Source organism: Callithrix jacchus, chromosome 1 (genome assembly GCF_049354715.1).
Source record: "Callithrix jacchus isolate 240 chromosome 1, calJac240_pri, whole genome shotgun sequence".
In the NCBI taxonomy this organism is placed as follows: domain Eukaryota; kingdom Metazoa; phylum Chordata; class Mammalia; order Primates; family Cebidae; genus Callithrix; species Callithrix jacchus.
The window spans coordinates 183161391-183181354 of NC_133502.1; positions in this window are offsets into that span (position 1 = coordinate 183161391).

The window sequence follows — 19964 nt, forward strand, 5'->3', positions numbered from 1 at the left end:
CCAGAACAGGCCCTGGTGTGCACCTTGGGGTGGGTGTGTGGCTGCAGAACTGTGGCACGTCAGGGGGCAGCGCTTGGTCCTTGCCCAGAGAGAAGCACACACAGAGGGGCTGGGCTAGGACGTCTGGCCTCCACTCAAGTGCTGGCCTGGCTTGACCAGCTGAGCTTGACGAGGCTGCCCCCATGTGCTCCCTGAGGCTGGCTGTGCCCTGCTAACCCACACAACCACCAGGCCCCACCCTTGCCCACAGCCGACGTGTCCTGCCCTCTGACAAAGCCCAGGCCACCGCCTTGCTGGGATCCTAATTGTGTCTCTGCCTCAGCAACCCGATGTGCAGTCCAGCAATTTTGGTTCTTGGCTTCATCTCCACTGACCTACAAGTACCCGTTTGGAAGGAGAGATTTATGGATGAGCATGAAATTGCCATCTTGAGAAAGTTCAGGCAGAGCTATAAATAGGGCAGCCTGATCCCTGGGGTGGACTCCTTTCGGGGAGAGGGTGCCTCAGACCAGCTGTGTATGTTGGGGCTGACCACGCAGATGCTGAGACAGGCTCTGGAGGACCCCATGGCCCTGACAATGGTGTTACCTTTCTTCCCGCCAGATCTGGGGAGGGCTGGGTCTGGTAAGCCGCCCGCCCTGGGCTGTTCCTGACTCTGCTGTCACATTCTGATGGTGTTCCCCCTGTGGGGAATTAACTCAGGGCAGTGATTAATCCAGCTCTTTCCTGCTAATGTCAATCTCTTTCCCTTCCTCACCAGACACTCCGCACCCTGGCCAGGAAGAGATCCAGAACTTCAAGTGTGCCCCAGGGCAGAGGCCGACCGGGCTGACCCCTTCCAGGGTCTGAGTGTGTGATCCAAGGTGGGAGGGGACAGCAGGCTGCAAGTGCAGGGGCAGGGCGGTGGGACACCTGTCAAGGGTACCACATACTGCTCATGCCTCTGATGGCCCTGCTGGTGCATGGGCAGAAGGAGAGGCTTGGGCTGCCACAGAGGCCACCAGCCAAATTCGCCCCAACACCTGTGCCTGTTGGCCAAAGTATGTCTTGGCTGATCCTTTACAGAGAAAGTTTCTGATGTTTCCAGATCAAGGGTCTGAACCTTTAAGGATGTGGGTTGTCTATGAGCATCTGCTGAGATTGAGGGCCACCCTCCCTTGGGAAGGGGCCGGTGTGGGGCATCCCCCCTGAGGCTGCTGGAAGGGATAGTCCAGATCCATGCAAGTTCATGGTTCTCAATCGAGGGCCATTTTGTCCTCCAGGGGTCATGTGGACACGTCTGGGGATGCTTTTGTATGGCTTGGTGTGGCATCTGCTTGCAGTCATGTGAAAGGGTGTTTTGGGGCTGCAGACTGCCTACCCAAGTCTCGTGGGCAGAGGCCAGGGGTGCTGCTCCACACCCTGCCAGGCACAGGGCAGCTCCCATGACAGAAAATGACTCGGCTCCAAGTGTGAGTTGAGCTAAGGTTGAGCAGCCCGGCTCTAAAGAAACACGATTCTCAGCCGGGCGAGGTGGCTTACGCCTGTAATCCCAGCACTTTGTGGGGCTGAGGTGGGAGGATCATGAGGTCAGGAGTTTGAGATCAGCCTGGCCAACATGATGGAACCCCCATCTCTACTAAAATACAAAAATTAACTGGGCGTGGTGGCACACACCTGTAGTCCCAGCTACTCGGGAGGCTGATGCAGAAGAATCTCTTGAACCCAGGAGACAGAGGTTACAGTGAGCTGAGATTGCGCCACTGCACTCCAGCCTGGGTGACAGAGTGAGACTCTCTCTCTCTCTCTCTCTCTCTCTCTCTCTCTCTCTCTTTCTCTCTCTCTCTCTCTCTCACACACACACACACACACACACACGAAACACGATTCTTGCCTATGTGTGAGTCGTCCGGGCAGAACTGCTACAGAGATGCGGGGAGCACAGCTGAACCCAGTGGGATTGATGTGCAGCCAGGAGAAGAGCTGCCCGTGGCTGGCCAGCCGCATGCAGGCACCTGGGCCGGCACGTGTTCAGCTGCATTCACAGGCAGTTCTGCGTGGGTCTGAGAGCCCTGAGCCTTTTGGGACACCCATGTGCCAGGCTCCACACCCCATCTTGAGGAGTGGAGGCTACATGGAAAAAGCTGACTTGAGCTTTTAATCCATGTTAATGACAATTCTGGACAAAATCACACCAGTGATGGCAGACAGGGCCCTTGGTGATGAGCAGCCTGGCTGCCCAGCATTGCCTTCCATGCTCTCCAGCCTCCCATGACCCACACACAACCTCCGGGGAGGGGGTGACTCCCTGGAAGGGGCTCCTGTGCTTTAATCAATCAAAGTGTGAACTTCCAGGCACCCTTCAATCCTGCTAGCTCTCATTCAGCACAGGCGCTTCTTCCTCCGCAGAGCCCTCTCTCTTCCCTCCCTCTTTTCCTGCCCTCCCTCCTTCTCTCCCTACTTTCCATCATTCCTACCTCCTCTCCATCCTCCTCTTCCTCATTCTCTCCTTCCCTTCCTCCTTCCTTTTTTGCCCCTTCCTCCCCCTCTCTCTCCCACCTTCCTCCCTGCCTCCATCCCTGTCTCCTTCCTTCCACCTTCCCTCCTCTTCCTCTTGTCTATCCCTCTTCTCTTTCCCTCCTCTTCCTCTTGTCTATCCCTCTTCTCTTTCCCTCCTCTTCCTCTTCTCTTTCCCTCCTCTTTGCCCCTCTCCCTGACTCCTCTTCTCTTTCCTGCCTTCCTCTTGCTCCCACAGGATGTGTTGCAGCCTCTCTGGCACGCACACCACTTTGTATGGGCTTTATACAAGGCTGACAAGGGTGTCGCTGCCACCAAACTGGAGCTCTGCAAAGTCAGGAGCTGTGCTTTGTCCCCTTTGTCACTGCAGTGCTGGTGGCCAAGCTGGCCAGAGCTGGTGCTCTTCGGAGATCTGGTGATTGAACGGGGACACAGAACCATCGGTTTGGTGTAGCATCTGCTTGCGGTCATGTGAAGGGCTGTCTTAGGGCTGCAGACCGCCTTGGGCCTGAGTTAACTGGAAAGTTGTTTGGCGGTGATGGCCTGGGAGGGTGAGCAGGGCTGCGGGAAGAGACTCTACAGGTGGCAGAAGGGCCACGGCGGCCGCACGGCCCAACAGACGCACATTCAGAGCCTCCTCTGGGCTGCACTGATGAATTTTCCAGAACTCAAGCGAATCCAGAGCTGACGGTGGCTCTGAATGAACAGAAACAAGCATGAGTCGTGTAGAAACCCGGGGCCTGGCTGGAGCCAGACGTACATGATTCATCTGCAAGAAACGGACTCTTGGCTCCCTCACCCATTCCTTCCATTTGGAAGTCATTTCCATTCAGATGTTCTGGAGGGCTGAGGAAGGTTTTTGGTGGACTCAATAGCACACGGGCTCCGACAGGTCTGTGTTCTGGTGCCACTGGGCTTCACACAGAAATGCCCGGCCCAACCTGCTGTGTGCCCAAAATGCAGCACACTGTAATTAGAGGAGACCAAGGAGTTGAGGGTGTGAGTCCCTGTCCCCAGCAGGCATGGGGACCGGGGCTGCTCATAAGAGAAGCACACACCCTGCCCCCCACACCGCGCCGTGGGCTGTGGGGCCTCAGCATGTGGCTGAGCCTCAGTCACCTCGTCATCAGTGTGCCTCCCAGTTCTGCGTGCCACTCAGTGGGAGCAGCTGTCAGCATGGAGGGCGTGGCTCTGCGTCTGGTCCTGGCACTCTGGCAGCCACGCCCTGGACTCCGCTGAGTAGAATCTGTAGAGAGCAGTGCAGGGGTCTGCACTTTTGGCTGGTGTCCCAGCTGACTGTGGGTCCCCAAGCTTCCAGACCAATGCCATCAAAGTGCAAGTGAACTCTGCACCAAGGAAAAGGTCCTACGTGTGTGCGGGGCGGTTGGTAACCACTCTGCACATGTGGCCACTGGCACTGAGAATGCAACTCCTGTGATGGAGAAACTGAATTTAAATGTCATTTAATTTTAATAAGTTTTAAATGAATGCTTAGGTAACCACATCCGGCCAGTGGCTAGCACGTTGCACAGTGCGTTGCAGAATGGCCGAGCTGCCTAAGACCCTGGTCTCAGGCTGCACTGAACAAGGGTCAGGTCTACATTTGACAACAGAGATTCCCAGAGCTGCTCCGTGCCCTGCACGGGAGACACTCACAGCGTGACTCGTCCCCCTTCATCCTCCTCAGAGTCCAGGGAGGAGGAGCTGATGTTCAGAGGGCATAAGTAAGTTGCCCAAGGTCACATGCCTGGCCAGAACTGACATGTGAGGGTTTGTTCATGGATCTCTCAGGCCATTTGCAGAGCCCCACTGCAATGTAGGAAGAATATAGTCAGCTTCAACTCTATTTGACGTGTGGGCATTCAAATTCTCTGAGATTCTTTCTTCAGAACAGAAAAAAAAAACAAATCTTCAGCTTTTGTAAGAAGAAATGGACAATCTAGCAGTCATCCCATCTGCCTCTTGCAGCCTCTATGCACACAGGGACTTGTAGATGTTCCAGAAGCCACCAGGACATTCCAGAAGCTCATAGCAGCCACCACATGGCCTCAGAAAGGCCAACACCATCCAAGCTCACCTCTGGCATTCCGCTCCCACATTGCCCCACGGGGCGCCTCTTCCTGAGCCCCACGCTCGCCGGCCCAGCCTCTGCAGCTCAGGGCCCACCTACCTGATGTCTGCACGCCTCTGTGCCCTGAGTCACCAGCTGGCCCTGTCCGTGGGGCTGGGGTGTGAGGCACGTCTGTTGACCTCCCGACACGATGGCCATTGAAAACAGTCTCTCTGCAGAGGAGGTGAGCTGCCTCAGTCCCGACAGACACCCACCCCCAGCACCATTGCTCATTGCTGGGAGGGACTGGGCTTCCTGCAATTGAGTCATTCAGCCTGGAGGGTACAGTGGACGGGCACAGCCTTTCTGGAGAGTAGGTCTCATTCCAAAGAGCAGGAGGGAAAGTAGGTCAGTCACTTGGACTCGGCAGTAAGTGGACCCCAGGCCCTCCCTGACTCTGCGGCCAGCGTGTCCTCACACGGGCCCAGCAGCCTGACAGCTCCACACCTCCTTGTGTGTTAGAACAGAAGCCTACACGTTCCTTCTCAACGAGGATCCCGATTTCCTCTGACCCCAAGTCAAGCCAATAAGAGATCTAGGCCCAGGAAAGAGCTGGTGAGTTCCCTAAGCTCTGAAGGTGTTAGGACCCGAACTCTGCCTGGCCCGGGGGCTTCCTCCCTGCCAGCTTCCTCCCCTCACAGCCTTCGCCCACCCAGGACTGTGGCAAATAAAGACTGGGATTTGATTCCTGAGTAACCAGGCAGTACCCGGCAGATAGGACGCTCCACTTGCAGCGTCTATTAACTGAACTGTGCAATCATTTCTGAATTGGGGAAGTCACCTTTCCACATGGGAACAAAGACGGGGGCAGTGGCTGAGAGCCCGAGCTCTCCTCTCAGCTTCGCCCCATACCCGTGGCTTCCTCTCCTCTCGGGCCTGTCCGAAAGCCCTGCATAGACTGTGAACAACATGGAAGCGAAATACTTACATTCCAGATAAGATCCATCCTTTTCCCGTGACGGTAGCTCACCACTCATCTTAAGGCACATGTGATCGCCGACCCTGCCCCCGAAAGACTGTCAGTCAACCCAGTTTTAAATGTAGCCTTAATTGTTTTAACTTGTTTAAAAAGTAAACAAAACAGACACAGCGTGTTTTGGACCCAGGGTGCCAGCTGTGGGTCTCAATGCGGGCCGACAGTTGGCCTCTTACCAAAGCAGCCCGGACCCCATGCAGGCAGGGACAGCGTCCCCACTCAGCAAGCCTCAGCGGGGGCTGTGATGAGGCAGTCAGCCTCCTTCTGGGGGTAGTTGCTGAAAATTAACGCGACACCCCTGAGAGTCCTCCCGGCAGTTCTATGGTTTGCTGCAAATGCGGGCCTGGCAGGTACTGATCGCCAGACAGTGACTTCTCACAGGCCTGCGTCAAGAGCGGGGTGCGTACTCTCTTTTCCCCGGGAGGACCTCTGGGTGACAGAAGCAGGGGCGGGGGTAGGCGCCTACGTAATTGGCCACAGCAGAGGCTTTGCAATGATAGTATATCTATACTATGTAAGTGAGCAGAGTTGTGAGGGGTCCTCAGAAGAGAGAAACAGGCCTGGAAAGGGTCTTAGTGACCCCATGACATATGCAGAGTGAAAGCAAAACTGTTTCCCGGAACTTCCATGTGGTGAGGTTTCCTCTCTCCTCCTGGCCCATATGGAATAATCCCTGCTCCCCGAGATGGCCCTACAAATATCTGCAGGCAGCTGTTTGGGAAAGACAGCTTCTTAAGAAGGCAGATGGCCGCCCCACAGGAAATCCAGGCTTTTCAAATGGATAACGGGATGATTGGACTTCCCATCCTCCCCTGAGGGACTGCCACATCACCGACAGGGTCTGGGGAAGGAACCCCAGCCCCCAGGAGGGCAGCCGACGTCAGCAGGAGCCCGCTGGGGTGGAACCCGTGGGTGCTGCTGAGTGCTTGATGGCTGAATCACTCTTTGGGGAAAAGGTCTTTAATTTGCTGCCTCTGCCCATTTCCGTGGTGTAAGCCGAGGCAGATTTTAACACAGACTTGGAAGAGACACACATTGTTGGCTGCAACAAGCCGGAACGCCTCGACCTGTCCTGAGGCCAGGAGGGTGGACAAACCTCAGGTGAAGCTGTGGGTCAGGGTCAAGGTGAGGGCTGCCAGGGCCTCAAGGTCTGCAGGGTAAAGGAGAGGGGCAGGCCGGGCAGCCCGGTACAGCCTCCAGGCATCTGGGATGAGTCAGAAACATGCAACCAAGAGCCTCTGTCCGCAGTTCTCCCTGTCCAGGCTAAAGCCTGACTGATATTAGCACGTGTGGATCCAGTTGTTTCTGTAGGCTGGGTGATAAGGGCACTTATTATCTCATGGAATCCTCATGACAATCCTTCGAGGTTCCCAGTTTACAGATGAGGAAACTGAGGCACAGAAAGGCTCAGTACTTTCCTAAGATATGCAACCATATGGCAGGAAGCATTTCTGTTCCTTAACCCTCCTCCTTACAAGGAGGGAAAGGAGTCAGCGTCCCCGCGAGGTCAGTTCACAGAGAGGAAACTGCAGTTGGGGACAGTGGCATCAGATGCCTGAAGCTGAGGACCAGCGAGCTGGAGGGTGAAGTGCAGGACAGGGCAGAAGGCCAGGAGAGAGACCAGGAGTGGCCCTGCTGCTGCTGAGCCCCTTCTCCCCAGGATGCTCTCCCCCTTCCCCCATCCTCCCCTCCATCCCCACCTTCACCAGATTCGCAGCTGTCCCCACCTGGGGTGGAAGTGGGGGCTGTGGCTGTTGAGACCTGCAGGAGTGGAAAATCTGCAACCTCAATTGTGCTGGTTCCCATTAAAACAAATCTCCTTGTTGACAAAAATAAAGAGAACCGAATCTCTGCCAGCGTTTACTGTCTGCGAGTTGCTTTTATTCTCCTGCAAGGAGCTGGATCCCCGTGTTCCAAACTGGCACAGGCCCACCAACTTCAAAGCAGGGAAAATTCCTCATCGGGCAGGGGCTTTGGCGGGGCGCCTGCTGAATGGAAGTGTCTCCCCAGGGGGCAGCAGCCTGGAGATGCCCAGGCCCAGGGTCTCATTAACCCCATGCAACATTCTGCTTCATTTTCCTTGGCGCGAGGCATGGGTTTTCCTAAGCCGAGAGGTGAGACGTGCATGCCCAGTGGATGCCCGTGGCTCACTCGGCTGCATAGCTGGCACTTTCTGAGCTCAGGCAGGTGGGTGGGCGCATCTGAGATGCCGAGGGTGGGTGGTCTGCTCACGGCGCAGGGTACCCAAGCCAGCTGCAGCTACTGTGCAGAGGAGGGTGGAGTGTTGACAGGCGGGTGGACATCACGTCCCCATCCCAGCCCTGTGGGAACCCTGCCGGGCTCTTAGAGCATTGAGCTTTGGGTCTGTAGATGGGGAAGTGGAAAATCCGCATGAAACAGCATGTTAGTGTCCTGCACAAGACCACGGGTGAGGGGACTTCAAACAGCAGCAATGTGCTCTCCCATAGTTCCAGAGGCCAGAGGTGTGAAATCCAGACCTCAGCAAGGCTACTCCCTCCAGAGGCTCCGGGGGAGGCCGGGCAGCCTGATCCAGCCTCCAGGCCTCTGGGTGTCTGAGGTTTGCACCCTGTCAGCTCCTGGTGGCTCCAAGTTTTCCCTGGCTTGTGGCTGCTTTGCTGCGGCCTCTGCCTCGGTCTTCACACCAGCCCTCCTCCGTCTTCTCCCAGTGTCTCTGCTATGTGTATCTTCTGAGGACACTTGTCATTGGATTTAAGGCCCCCTGGATACCATGGAATGAGCTCAAGACTCTTAACTTGCAGCGGCAAAGACCACTTTTCTGGATAAGGTCACAGCCAGAGTTTCCAGTGAGACATGGGCCTTGCTTTGGGGGCCTTCCTTCAACCCATGGGCTTCAGTAGGATATGTCAGTCACACAGAAGGCAGAGACATGGAAGAAATTTCTCTTCCTAGGAATTTGCACAAGACTTAGGGCAAACCGTTCTTCCTCGAGGTTTAGGAGGAATGGATGTTCACAGCAACCCAATTCTAATCAGCTGTGCCTGTGCCTTCCATTTGAACGTCTGCAGGGGGCACTGACCCTCTCCGACATTGTACGCAGAGACAAACATGGTCACACATGCCAGTGACCTCTGATGGGATCTCACCCTCTGTTCATTTGGCATGACCCCCCATGGATACCTGGCTGGAGGAGGGCACACAGCTGAAGCTCAGGGTCACTCAAGTGAGTTAAACACCCCCTCTTCCCTGGTTGTTCCCTTGAGGACCGTGTCCTTCCTTTACTTCCCTCCCTGTTCACTGCTAGCCAAATAGAAGTGATCAGAAGAGAGCGTCCATTCGCCCTTTTCAGAAATTCACACCTCATGGCTGCCTAGGCTGATGCCCATGTGGGTGAGCCACACCGGGGCCCTTCAGATAGGGCTGCACAGGCTCCCACCACCCACCCTGTGCGCCATCCCCAAGCTCAGCCCCTGCAGCTCCTCTGGGGATGCTGCCTAGCTCACACATCAGGCAAGCAGCTGGGCACTTTGGTCTGGGAGCCACTGACTGAGCATTTGAACAACACCCTGGCAGGGCCTACCCCGGGTCCATGAGAATTCCCAGCCCTGCGCCTGGCAGGAGAACAGCTCATGGGTGTGATGTGCTCCCTGTCTGGACTGGGTGGGCAGCCTGCCCACTCCTGCTCTGAGCCCATCCTCTTCTTCCAGGAGTCCAGCCCAGCCTGGCCGTAGCAGACGTGCAGGCCTCCCTGGCTGGCCCTGTGTCTCCAGCCTGTCTGGGGCTGGTCCAGGCCTGAGGCCTTCTCCTTGGTCAGCTGCACTGGCCAGGCATGGGAGAGGTGCTGGGGCCAAGTCCCCGGCCCAGTCACACAGGGGTCTTGGCATAGGTAGCCCGGCCTGCCCCCTGGCACCTCCTGTCCCCAGACCCTCCCCTGCTGGCACTATCCTGGCCCTTCCAGGTGTCCCACACTGTGGGCCTGCCTGCTCAGCCCTGAGCTGAAAAGGCTGTGTGGGTGAGTCCTGCAGCCACTGCAGGAAGGAAGGGGCACAGGCTGGAGACAGATCTCCTTCCTCAGCGCCGGGGTAGAGTGTCGGCAGGGCTGCGTCCCCAGAGCTCCGGGGGAGCACCCTCCTGCCATCTCCAGATCTGGGGGCTCCAGGGGCTCCTCGGCTTGTGGCGGCCGTGCCCCAGCTTCCACCTCTGTCCTCATTCGTTGCTTTTCCTGTTTGGTTTTTAATCTCTGCCTCTCTCTTATGAGGGCACTGGGGGTAGTGATTAGGGCCCACACGGCAAATGCAGGAGGACAGCCTCACCTTACAGCCCTTACCCTCATCACATCAACACAGACCCTTTCCCCAAATGAGATCCCATCCGCAGGCTCAGGGCTTGGTGTGAGCCTCTCTTTAGGAGCCACTGTTGGCCGGCCACAGCTGGGCTTCTGCCCATGCTCCTGTCCTGTGCCCCTGCCAGGCCGTGGGCATCTGGTCAGCCCTGTTTTTGCTGGAGGGTGTAAATGAAAGAGCTGGTACCCTGGAGGAATGGGCTGGGAGGGGGTCCTGGCTCCTCTACGTGGGAGCTGTGGCCTTCACCCTGCTTCTAGGGTTCTGAGCCCAAGTGCTCACCTCCTAAGCGAACTCTCCCCGTCTTCCTCCACCTCCTTCCTCCTCCTGCTTCTCTGCGGCTGGAGAACCCTCCTGCAGGCTCAGCTTATGGACCAGGCTCAAAGACTTTGCGGGCTGAATACATATGGCTTCTGGGTTAGACTCCAGTTTAAGAGTCGTTTTAAATTCTATATTCCTCTTCACTTCCTCTTATGGAAGGAAATCTAATCTGGAATACATTTCCATTAAAAATATTGGTGTAATGCTAAAAACGAAAACAAATAAAACTAGAGCCTGCTGGAAAAAATAACAACCCCAGGCGGCGTGCGTCTCGCGTGAGCTCTGCGGCATCGCATGCCGCCTCCGGCCAAGCTCTCCATGTCCTTGCCGGTCTGAACCTACTACTGGGGATGGGTTTCTTCCCCCGAACCCCAGCTGCACAGCAGGTGCCATTTACACCCTTGCTTGCTGCAAACCATGGCTGTCTTGGCCCCACTGCCTTCTCAGCCTCTGAAGGTGGGGAGCATGGGAAGAAGTGGGGGTACAGATGCCTATTTATTGTGTCCCGGAAGGTAGTGGGTTGCAATGGCTAATACTGAGTGTCAACTTGATTGGATTGAAGGACACAAAGTGCCGTCCCTGGCTGTGTCTGTGGGGGTGTTGCCAAAGGAGATTCACATTTGAGTCCGTGGACAGGGAGAGGCAGTCCCACCCTCGGTCCGGGTGGGCAGCGTCTCGTCAGCTGCCAGCGCGGCAAGAATAAAGCAGGCAGAAGAGCCTAAAAGGACTAGACTTTCTGAGTCTTCCGGCCCCATCTTTCTCCTGTGCTGGAAGCTTCCTGCCCTCGAACATCAGACTCCAAGCTGTTCACCTTTGGGACTCTTCGACCTACAGCAGTGGTCTGCCAGGGGCTCTCGGCCTTCAGTCACAGACTGAAGGCTGCGCTGTCCGCGTCCCTACTTTTGAGGTTCTGGGACCCAGGCTGGCTTCCCAGCTCCTCAGCTTGCAGACGGCCTATTGTGGGACTTCACCTTGTGATCGTGTGAGTCAATTCTCCGAATAAGCCCCCCTTCATATAGACATCTGTCCTATTAGTGCTGTCCCTCTAGAGAACTTTGACTAATTCACAGTTGAAAGTTGGCTCCCAAAATATACTCCCATGTCCTAGACCCCAAACCTGTGAAGATGGCCATATTTGAAAAAGCGTTCATGCAGATGCCATCAGCTTAAGGGACTGAGAAGAGGACATCCTCCTGGATTAGCCAGACAGGCCTGGCCCTAAATACCATCCCAGGTGTCTTTGTTAGATGGAGGCAGAGGAAGTCAAAAAAGCAGACACACCCTGAAGACAGGTGCTGTGAGATGGAGGCAGAGATGGGAGCCGCACAGCCCTGAAGACAGGTGCTGTGAGATAGAGGCAGAGATGGGAGCCGCACCGCCCTGGAGACAGGCTCTGTGCGATGGACGCAGAGATTGGAGCCGCACAGCCCTGAAGACAGGCGCTGTGAGATGGAGGCAGAGATTGGAGCCGCACCGCCCTGGAGACAGGCGCTGTGAGATGGAGGCAGAGATTGGAGCCGCACCGCCCTGAAGACAGGTGCTGTGAGATGGAGGCAGAGATGGGAGCCGCACCGCCCTGGAGACAGGTGCTGTGAGATGGAGGCAGAGATGGGAGCCGCACAGCCCTGAAGACAGGCGCTGTGACATAGAGGCAGAGATGGGAGCCACACCGCCCTGGAGACAGGCGCTGTGAGATGGAGGCAGAGATTGGAGCCGCACCGCCCTGAAGACAGGTGCTGTGAGATGGAGGCAGAGATGGGAGCCGCACCGCCCTGGAGACAGGTGCTGTGAGATGGAGGCAGAGATGGGAGCCGCACAGCCCTGAAGACAGGCGCTGTGAGATGGAGGCAGAGATTGGAGCTGCACGGAGGAAGGCCTGGAGCCCCCAGGACCAGAGAGGGCAGGGAGGAGCCTCTGAGCACATGGCCCTGCATGGTCTTGGTCTCGAGCCTCTGGCCTCCGGAACTGGGAGAGAGAGAGACATTTCCACTGATTCAAACCTCCCCGTTGGTGGTATTTTCTTAGGACCCCCCCGACCCAGGACTCGAATGCTCGGACCATAACAAAGCTGGCGTTGCTGGAGGATGAGAATTTTTAACTAATGAAGCTTTGCTGTTTCTGCCAATGAGTAGGTGTCCTTATCCCGCCAGAACCCTGCCCTGGGGGGCGGGGGTGTGCTGGCATGACCCCAGACGGCCCCAGGCCGTGCCTGAAATGAGCATCCATGTGTTCTCCAGGTCCACCTGGGGGCGAGGATGCCGGTAAGTGTGCATCCCACAGTGAAGCCCAAACGTCAAGGGAAGCTCTCTGCACACGGGGGACCCAGGTTCAAATCCTGGAGTCAAACCCACCTAACGCCCCAGCTCTTCGGTGTCGGCTCCCACCACATGGCCATGGGGAGGGGATGGATGAGACCGTGCATCCATGGAACCTCTTAGCACCCTGCTCAGGAAGGGGGTCCCCAGGGCTCCAGGGACGGGATTTTTGATGAGCCTTGACTTAAGGTGGGCCGGGAGGGATGGTCAGGAGGTGTGTAACAGCAAGCAGCCCTGCTTCTCCGAGGGACGAGCTCATGATCACTCGAGGGTTCTCTTGACAGACCTGGCAGATGCACTGGTTTCCTTCCTGAGACAAATCAGTCCCATCTCAAGGCCTCAATTTCTTTATTTGTGAAACAGGAGCAGTGGCCTTTGCTTCCCTCCCAGGGCAGTTAGTGCCAAGGGCCAGGAGAATGGGGGGCGGGTGGTTGTCATGTGTGAGACCCCGAGAAGGAGGTGATTGTATGGAAAGCAATATCTGAGAGAGGTTCCTGGATAGACTGTCTTCTGCCCACCGCGGGCGGCCCTGCACAGGGTCCTGAGTGACGGCGGCCATCGTTCGTTCCCCTGTGATATGGTTTGGCTCTGTGTCCCCACCCAAAGCACACCTTGAGTTGTAATAATCCCCACATGTCCCAGCAGGACCAGGTGGAGATGATCGAATCATGGGGTGGTCTCCCCCATGCTGCCCTTGTGATAGCGAGTGAGTTCTCATGAAATCTGATGGTTTTAGAAGGGGCCTCCCTGCTATGCACATAGTCTCTCTCCTGCTGTCTTGTGAAGAGGTGACTTCCGCTATGATTGTGGGTTTCCTGAGGCCTCCCCAGCCATGCAGAACAGTGAGTCAATTAAACCTCTTTTCTTTATAAATTACCCAGTCTCGGGTGTGTCTTCATAGCAGCGTGGGAATGGACTAATACACTGTGTCTGGGAACAGGCAGGGCCGCAGTGTCTGCCTCCCAGGGGAGCCGGAGGGGCTGCGTGGTGCCAGAGGTGCACTTGGCAGCTGGCAGTGTCCAAGGCAAAGGCCTTCAAAGGATGAAAGGCATGGGCTGGGCAGGCTCCGGGGTACCACTGCCCCTGCTGCCAGCGGATCCCAGCCAACTCCTCCACTGTGTCCTCGAAGGCATCCCACCCATCTCCCCTCTCCCTGGAAACCACATCCGCCTCTGACTCTCCCCACCTCTTGTCCCTCTAAGCAATTCTCAACACTAAAGTCAGAGATCTTTCCAGGATGCAAGTGTGACATAGGCGTCTCCTCTTAAAACCCTGTATACTTCTCCATTCTCCTTGGGAAGAATCCAAATTCCTTGCCTAGACTGGCTTGCCTTGACCCAGCCATCCCACCCTCCTGTCTCCAGCCCCCAGCCCCCAGGCCACCTCCTCCCTGTTTCATCACAGCCTCCTTGGGGCGGCTCTCTGTGCCTTCCTCTGGGCCTGGGCACAGGCATTCTCTGTATGGTGGGGAAGAGTCCAGGATGGCATCAGTGAGGGGTGGCACCTGGCCCCAAGATGTCCCTTCTCTTGTGTCCTTTTGGGACTAGCTCCCACAAGCACTTCTACTTCCTGAACCTCTGCCCCAAGCCTGGGCCCTCCTGACCCCTGTCCTCAGGGAGAAGCGTCTTGCAGGATGGTATTTATGCTGGAGTCCCTGGGAGCTGACTCTGAGGCTCCGGGATTTCTGAGTGGGATCTGGCGGCAAGGCCTGTGTGGGGTGAGGGCAGCGGGCCTGCGCACAAATGCATGCAGTTTCTGCAAAGGCCTCACGGAGCCCCTTGGCTGCAGGGCTCAGGAGCAGGGACCACCCTTCTGAGTTGATCCACATTCAGGAAAAGGGATAGGACCTTGAACCTTCTTCCCCACCAGTCCTTGGGTGTGGGCTGCCCTTGAGCAGGGAAGGGGTCTAAATCCAGTAAAAGGCAGTTTAGGCAAGGGACTCAGCTGTGGGCTACCAGCAACTCACACCCTTGACAGAAGCCAGGGGAGTCTGGGCCCTGAGGGGGTCCACCCCCTCCACAATGGAGAACACTGGCTCCTGACTTTCTGAGAGTCTTCAGCTCACAGGTACTTCTGCTGGTCCCAGTGCCTTTCGCTAGTGGCATCCTGGAGCATCCCTGGGGTGGGGAGGGGGGTTTGCTCATGGAAAGAGCTCTGTGCTCAGATGGGGTGGGGCTCTCTCCAACTCCTACACCTCCTAGTTAAGTTGTTTCACCCTCTGAGGCTCAGTTTCCCCAGTCGATCATGAGGCTGCCAGCAGAAGGATAGATTGATGGAGCCTTTCCTGAGCCTCTGCTCTGCGCCCCACACAGTCCGAGTATCACCTCGGATGACCTTCACAGCAGCCTATGCAGGGATGCACTGCTGTCCCCACTCTCTAGAGGAGAACCTGGGCCGGAGTGGGGAGGCTGCCACCTCGGGCCCCTTGCTGAGGCAGGCTCAGCTCTTCACATCCAGGATGTGGCTTGCTCTGGGCTCTGTGGTCTTGTCTGCCCTCACCTTCATCAGATGGTGGGAAAACTCCAGTGAGACCCCTACATGGGGCATCAGCACAAATACCCTTAAATGCTGTTTCATCTGGGGATCTTGGTGACTCCTGGGGAACAGCCCATTGACTGGGGGCATCTCTCTCCACCTACGCAGATGGTTCTCTAAAAGCGTTAATAGTCGGGATTATTCCAAATGATGTTTCTCTTAAGCTGCAAACTCAATCTTTAACTATAACATTCTCTCCTGGAGGGTGATATGCCAAGCCAGGCCCAGTCTGGACATGCGAATTGGCACCCTGTGGCCTGAATTAATTGCGGACTCACTCTGTGTATCTAAAGTCAGCCCTTGGTGTTTGTCAAGGGCTCTCTTGCCTGGAAATTTCATTATTTTGCAGGGTTGACTTGGCACCTGATGGGATCTCAGGGGCCAGTAAAACCAGGTCTTCGTGGACATGACACGGAAACAGAGCTGTGCTGTGCGGCGGGCGGAGCAGGGCCAGGGAGACAGGACGGCCGGGCGCAGCCAAGGGACAGCAGGCTGTTTTACCCATCGATGTCACGGCGCCAGTCCTTGGTGATTTATGCTGCCCTGTCGCTGGGCTTGAAGGAGGAGCAGCCGGTCAGCTGTTGAGAGCCCTGCTTCCTGGCCCTCCATAGCCATGCTCGAGAAGCCGCCATGATGAAAAGCACCTCCAGCCTCCTGCTGCACGTGTGTTTGGTAAGATGCCGGGGCCAGCTGTGTGTGGCTTGATAAATTGGGCTGCGGGTCCTGGCGCCACGGTGTCCTGGGATGGAAGCTCTGAGAGGAGAACAGCTCCTTTGCCGGACTCTGGGTTGGGGAAGGCTGAGGGTTGGAGAGGAGGAAGAGGCTTTAGCTTCACAAAGTGGCAGGAGTTCAGGTGCAGGAGAAAGGCTTCAAGGGTAAAGAGTTTGAGTCAGCAGATCGCATCTGAAATGGAACCATGGGGCCTGGAGTTCACTGGGCCACAGCTTGCCCAGGCTACTCCCAGCTCACCCCTCTCAGCCCCCTCACCCACTCTCACTCCTCACCCCTCTCAGCCCCTCTCACCCCCTCTTACCCACATCTACATGGAGCACAGTTTGCAGGCTGGGACGGGGGAGGCCGAAATCAGACCCATGGCAGCTTCTCTGGAAGCAGAGGGATCCACAGACGTGACCACACAGTGTCCCAAGGCCCATGCTCCCGCCTCCCATGCTTGCTTGTGCACCCCATGCACACCTGCTTCTGTGCCCGCCTGCTCCAGTACACACCTGCTCCATGCACAGCTGCTCCCAGACACACCTGTCACAAAGACAATGACTTATCCACCTGCACTCCTCCATATCCAGGACAGAATGTGCTCCTGACAGGCAGGGGGAGGGGCATCCCACTCACAGAAAGGGGGGCAATTTGCTGTGCGGAGGGAAGAGAAGAGAGGAGACTCTAGAGTGGGCCTGGAGACTTTTGGAGGAGACGCTGAATCTGCACTTGTGTTCTGGGCCCTCCTGCTGGCCAGGGTCCCCACCGCCTCACCCCTGCCCCTCATGGGGTGTCAGAACCCACAACAGGAGAGTACCTTGGGTGGGTAAAAGCCTGTACTGCACCAGAAAACAGAGCCCCTCAATCCTCTGACTTCTGCAAAAGGCCCATGGATGGAATTGCTTTGCAGGGATCCAGTTTTAGGGGCTGAAGTATATCCCCCTAGAATTTGTCCACGGAAGCTCTACCCCTCTGAATATGGCTGTGGTTGGAGATGGGGCCTTTAACAAGATAAGTCAGTTAAGGTGGGATCCTTAGGGGGGCCCTCATGCAACTGACTGGGGCTCCCAAAGAAAGAGGTGATGAGGACACAGACACACACAGAGAAATGGCCGTGTGAGGACACGGGGAAAGATGCCGTCTCCAGGCCGAAGGAGGCTGAGGGTGGAACCAGCCCTGCCGCCACTTTGACTTTGGACTTCCAGCGTCCAGGACTGTGAGGGAACGAATCCCTGTGGTCTAAGGTACCCTGTCTGTCTGTGACACTCTGCTGTAGTGGCTGAGCTGATTCACACCCGGGGTGCCTGGTGATCTGGGGCACAGCCCCCGCCCCTCTCTCACCCTACCTTCCACTTTCACTTGGCAGACAGAGGCTGAAGAAGGCTGCAAAAAGGAAGGCAATGAAGGACACGCTTTGTCTAAGGCCTTTAAAGTGGCGGATTTCCCCAAGTACTTTTTCAGAAAGAACACTGGCTTGAAAGGGGCTCCCTCTCATCTGCCCCACCCCAGTGCGTGGGGAGAGTCCTGCTGGCTCTGTGGCCCCAGCTGAGAAGCTACAGCTCATATGGAGCTGCAGTGGGCAAGACCGGTGGGTGAGAAGGTAAACCAGGGCCAGTGGGGATCTGGGGCTCTGGAACTGCCAGGACACGCCATCAGCCACAGGCCAGCCCTCAGATCCTGGGCCTCCTCGGTCCACTGGAGTGCAGGCTGCATGGTGGTTAACAGCTGGGTTCCGGGCTGCTGGGTTCAGCCACATCCTAGCTGTTCAACCTCCAGCAAGTAGTTTCACCTCCCCGAGCCTCCGAGCTTCCGTTTCCTCCTACCTCAAAGGGTTGTTGCTCCATTGAATGAGATGATGCAGGTGGAGCCCTGGAGGGGGTGGGGTGCCTGGAAGAGGCTGAGAGGATGAGTGCCCAGCGGCAGGGAGCAGGGAGGGAAGGGAACTGGGGGGACTCCCAGCTCACAGCGCCTGGCCTGGCCTCCCTCACCTATCTTCTCATCTGAGCTTCACAGGGACCCCCCAGAAGTCAGTTTCTTCACCTCCAATTCACAGATAGCAAACTGAGGCTCAGAGACAGAATCCTCCAGCCCAGGGTCTTGTGGCTAGTGACCTGTGCTGCTGGGATTTGAACGGAAGTCTGCATCACTCTGCAGTTGGCCTGGTCCCAGGACATCAGCTGAAGGATACAGCTGCAGCCCCAGGTGCCCGGATGTAGGTTTGGGGCATTCTCCTTGGGCAGCTAGAGGGAACTCCTCCCCTATATGGGACAGCATGAGGCAGCCCCAGCCACTCTGCCAGGCCCTCCTAGGCCCACTTCAGCACCCTGTGGACTGTGAATGCTTAGAGGGCAAGCAGACATCTGCCTCCAGGCACCCCATGAGGACCTGTTCCTCCATGTTCTCCATGGAACTAGGAGAAGGACGAGAAGGGAGAATCTGGCTGCCCCTTGAGGCCTTTGTCTTGGGAAGCGGCTGGCCATTTTCCAGCCATGCATGACTCTGGGAGGCTGGTGTGGTCCCTCAGAACCTGTGGTGAACCATCAGGTCCACGTGAGGACAACACTTGATGCTTGCCATGGCTGCTCTGTCCAGACCACAGCTCTGCCACCAGAAAAATAAGTGAGAAGAAACACAGCTTTGGAAGGAGAAGTTGGGCCATCAGACTCCAGGTGTCAGGGGCAGGGCACCTGGCCTGCCCCACGCTCTGCTGGGTAGCGTGGGAAACATGCAGTGATGGGCATTGGCACTCCCGGTGGGCCAGGGGTGCACAGGGCACGGGACCTGGTTAGACTTAAGCAGCAAGTGCTGTGAGGAGGAGCAGGCATCCAGGGAGGGCTAGATGGGAAATGTGGATAGAAGACGAGGAAGACACACATGGAAAACAAGGTGGTGCATCCGCACGGGTGTGGGAGCCACTGCTGCATTGCAGGTCAATGTGGAAGGGACCCAGGCCCCTTGCTCTGGGCCTGTGACCTGCGCACCTGTGTTGGCAAGAAGTGTGTTGGCAAGGAGCGCGTGTGCAATGAACAGTTCTCCAAGGACGCTCATTCGATCAGTTGTGGGAGGGCATGGAAGATGGTGACATTTGGGACAATCTGCACTAGTCACTGCTGTCTGAATCTGGGCAGGGTTGTCCTGGTGGCAGGCGTGTGGTCCAGATGCCACGGGGAGGCAGGGAGTGCACATTGGGCTTCAAGCACCGGAGACCTGGGTCCAAATCTGGACTCTATCACGGATAAGCTGGTGCCCTGGGTAAGTCTCCTACCCTCTCTGGCCCCTGATTTCCTCATCTGGGGACCGAAGACATGCCTGTATCCCCTACCGGTACACAAGGACTGATGCCCTTGTGGGTGAAGAGTGTGAGGCACCAGGCCAAGCACAACGAAGGCCTTAAGATGTGGCTGATATGCTAAGTTGGGCACCAGAGTTTGAATCGTGATGGCTACCACCAGGTCCTTCTCCTGTAGTCCGGGGCTGAGACATCAAGCCATCAAGCCTGGGGACTTCTCTCTGAGTTTCCCGGTGGGATAGAAGCTGGTCTCTCCACCCAATTCAAGGCTCAGGTGAGGGTGGAAACTCACATTTGTCTCTTTCCAAGTTGCCGCACCACGTGCTCTCTGAGAGAGGACAAATGCATCTGTCACGGCTGCTGAGCCGCAAGCCTGAGCCAGCTTACCGTTGCCGAGAAGTCAACTTTTTGGGGGACCTTGGGGTGGTCACTTGAGTATCAGCTTTCAAGGCACCAGTTACATTAATTCAGGCCAAAGTTTAGATGCTGGCTCTGAGTGACAGTAGGGCTTGCTGCTGGGCACAGATGTGGACATGAGGCTGTCAGAAAGGAGCCCCACTTGTGCTTAGAGAAAAAGATAACATCCCCCAAGCTGGAACCAGAAAGCCTGCACTCTCTTCAGATAACTGGGCCACAGCCTGGGTCAGCACCCCGGGTCTTCCGGGGGAAGCTGGCCTTCATGCTGGTGGGGCTGGGGGTACTCCAATGACTAAGCATGGCTGGGGCGGGGCAGGTGGGGAGGGTGGGGATTGATGGAATTTTTCATTCATTTAAGGGCACAGGGAAGTAAAGGCCCAGTGGCTGCAGGTTAACCCACACACAGACACGCAAACACACACGCAGTCATTTGCACAACTCACACACATTTTCCTTCATCACATATGCTTAT